This window comes from Passer domesticus, chromosome 9, assembly GCF_036417665.1.
Source record: "Passer domesticus isolate bPasDom1 chromosome 9, bPasDom1.hap1, whole genome shotgun sequence".
NCBI classification, from domain to species: domain Eukaryota; kingdom Metazoa; phylum Chordata; class Aves; order Passeriformes; family Passeridae; genus Passer; species Passer domesticus.
Genome location: NC_087482.1, coordinates 4,574,150 through 4,577,524, shown reverse-complemented (window position 1 = coordinate 4,577,524; position 3,375 = coordinate 4,574,150). Strand labels below are relative to the sequence as shown.

Below are 3,375 nucleotides of genomic sequence, written 5' to 3'. Positions count from 1 at the left end.
CCGGCTGCTGACACCCAGGGGAAGCATGAGGGAAATGCACCCACCTTCTCTTGTCTGCAGGGGTTCCTTCAGCTCTTGCCTCATCTGTTTGGATGGTTCAATGGATATCTTATCTGTTGTATCTTGGATTTTCCCTGTTGGAGTACCTTAGAGAAAAATAGTTCCATTTCCCAGGAATGGATCCCAGAAAAGCAGGGTTCAGCCTGTGGGGTCAGCAGGGACACACTACTCACCCCTGAGATGGGAGCTGGGCTTGAGTGCAGCATCCAAGGTAGCAGCTGGAGAAGCTGGAGAAGTCTTCCCTGTAGACACATCTGTAACACAACAGCCACAGAAGCTTCTGTCACCTGGTGCCTGCCCGCTTGTCTACAATTCTTCCTTGGTGGCACACTGAGAACATACCTGCAGAAGGCTCCAAGGGCTTCAAAACTTTATTCATCCAAGCTGATGGAGAAGCCTTCCCAGCACCCTCATCTAGAACGGAGCACAGATGAGAACATTTTCCAGTGTGTGCTGGGATCTCTTTCTGCCACAGGGAACTGGGCACTGCCAGGGAGTCGGGTAAGGCCATGGCAGCCAGATGTGAATAGACATGGCCAAAGCTGCCCAGGGGCCTGGGGAGCTCTGGGCTGGCTCCTGGTCACTCTCCACACTCTTTCCCTGCCCTCAGCAACATCCCTGGGAGGGGTGGCTGCAGCAGTGCAGGGACCTGGGACTCTCCCCCTCACACACAGAAGAAATCCTCCCTAAAGCATGGGGGAAAACTGCAGCAGGCAGTGCCACAGCTATCCATCCTGCCCTCCCTCTGTCCCTCCTGCCCTCCTTCTGTGGGGAAACCTCCCAGATCCCAAGGGCAAACAGCCAGGCCCTCTCAGGACACACTGGAGCCTTGCTCTCCCCCTCTGTCCTTTCCCCACCGTGGGCACCCCGTGCAGTCACTGCCAGGTTTCAGGACATGTCTCCCATGGAGGGACCCCAGCAGGACTGCTCAGTGCCCTGAGCCTGCTCGGGATAATTCCCCTGGGCTGTGCTGCTCTAGTCCAGGCTGTGCCCGCACTGCCAAACAGCAGAGAGGGCAGCTCAAGCCTCAGCAGGGCTCAGGCCCAGAGGCACAGCAATTACCTCCTGTGCCTGTGCCTGGCATGGCCTCCCTTCCTGGAGCTGAGGCTGGCATGCAACCACTGCTTCCTCCGGGAAATGCTTCCTTCTGCACAGGCTCTCTGCTCATTTCTGGAGAATGGAAAAGAGACAGCTGGATCAGATGAAAACATTCCTGACTGGGAATGGGGAAGGGGACAATTTCAGGAGGCATCACTTGTGAAAGGAATGACTAAGGATCAGAAAACACCCAGGATTTTGGGACAACCCAAGGCTGCTTCCTTCCCCAAACAGCCCCAACATCTGATCTGCCTGGACACCAGGAAATTGCAGGGCATCTGAGGGTGGGCATGGCCTGTGGTGCAATTGGGGCTGTCTGCCAGCTGATGCCAAATGCCTTCCTGCAGAGGCTGGGCAGAAGCTGCAGCCAGGCCAGGCTGGGAAACAGCCCTGCAGGGCGTGAAAGCAGCAGCGGGGCAGCGAGGCTGCCATGGATCCCTTCCCGCTGTGCCGGGCAGGACGTGTCCAGATGTGCAGCCAAAGCCCCTGGCTGCTGACACCCAGGGGAAGCATGAGGGAAATGCACCCACCTTCACTTGTCTGCAGGGGTTCCTTCAGCTCTTGCCTCATCTGTTTGGATGGTTCCAGGGATATCTTATCTGTTGTATCTTGGATTTTCCCTGTTGGATTACCTTAGAGAAAAATATTTCCATTTCTCAGGAATGGATCCCAGAAAAGCAGGGTTCAGCCTGTGGGGTCAGCAGGGACACACTACTCACCCCTGCCATGGGAGCTGGCCTTTTGTGCAGCATCCAAGGTAGGAGTTGGTGAGGTCGTCCCGGCAGACACGCCTGTAACACAACAGCCACAGAAGCTTCTGTCACCTGGTTCCTGCCCGCTTGACTACAATTCTTCCTTGGTGGCACACTGAGAACATACCTGCAGGAGGCTCCAAGGGCTTCAAAACTTTATTCATCCAAACTGATGGAGAAGCCTTCCCAGACACCTCATCTAGAACGGAACACAGATGAGAACACTTTTGCAGGGTGTGCTGGGATCCCCTTCTGCCACAGGGAACTAGGCACTGCAAGGGGGTCGGCTAAGGCCGTGGGAGCCAGATGTGAATAGACATGGCCAAAGCTGCCCAGGGGCCTGGGGAGCTCTGGGCTGGCTCCTGGTCACTTTCCACACTCTTTCCCTGCCCTCAGCAACATCCCTGGGAGGGGTGGCTGGAGCAGTGCAGGGCCTCCGGGTTCTCTCCCTCAGACACAGAGGAAATCCTCTCTAAAACCCCGGGGAAAACTGCAGCAGGCAGTGACACAGGTATCCATCCCTCCCTCTGTCCCTCCTGCCCTCCTTCTGCTGGGACAGCTCCCAGATCCCAAGGGCAAACAGCCAGGCCCTCTCAGGACACACTGGAGCCTTGCTCTCCCCCTCTATCCTTTTCCCACCGTGGGCACCCCGTGCAGTCACTCCCAGGTTTCAGGACATGTCTCCCATGGAGGGACCCCAGCAGGACTGCTCAGTACCTGAGTGCCCTGAGCCTGCTTGGGATAATACCTCTGGGCTGTGCCTGACTTGTCCAGGCTGTCCCTGCACTGCCAGGCAGCAGCGAGAGCAGCTCAAGCCTCAGCAGGGCTCAGGCCCAGAGGCACAGCAATTACCTCCTGTGCCTGTGCCTGGCATCGCCTCTCTTCCTGCAGCAGAGGCTGGCATGGAACCACTGCTTCCTCTGGGAAATGCCGCCTTATGCCCAGCCTCTGCATCCACTTCTGGAGAAAGGAAGAGCGACAGCTGGATCAGGTGGGGATGTTCCCCACTGGGGAGGTGGCGCCTTCAGGAGGGAATGATTGTCAAAGACATGGCTAAGAATCAGGAAATCCCTATAAACATTTTGGGAAGGCCAGGGCTCTCCCTTCCCCAAACTGCTGCCCTTTCTGCTCTACCCGGCGACTGGAAAATTTCAGGGGATCTCAGGCCTGTGGTGCAATTAGGCGGCCTGTCAGCTGATGCCAAATGCCTTCTTGCAGGGGCTGGGCAGAAGCTGCAGCCAGGCCAGGCTGGGAAACAGCCCTGCAAGACGTCAAAGCAGCAGCAGGGCAGCGAGGCTGCCATGGATCCCTTCCCACTGTGCCAGGCACGGCGTGTCCAGATGTGCAGCCAAAGCTCCCAGATGCTGAGACCCAGGGGAAGCACGAGGGAAATGCACCCACCTTCTCCTGCCTGCTGCATTTCCTTCAGCATTTGCCTCATGTTTTCGGATGGATCATGAGGTTT

General features: G+C 57.0%; 1 long non-coding RNA gene across 1 annotated transcript; it reads right to left on the bottom strand.

Moving 5' to 3' along the window:
* Window positions 1-1,122: 1,122 nt before the first annotated feature.
* On the bottom strand, window positions 1,123-2,872 carry LOC135307552 (uncharacterized). Its single transcript, XR_010368287.1, has 5 exons — window positions 2,763-2,872; window positions 2,038-2,109; window positions 1,878-1,949; window positions 1,689-1,790; window positions 1,123-1,230 (listed from the first exon to the last, which is right to left on the bottom strand). It is a non-coding gene; the product is annotated as an uncharacterized LOC135307552 (long non-coding RNA).
* Between the last annotated feature and the right edge of the window lie 503 nt (window positions 2,873-3,375).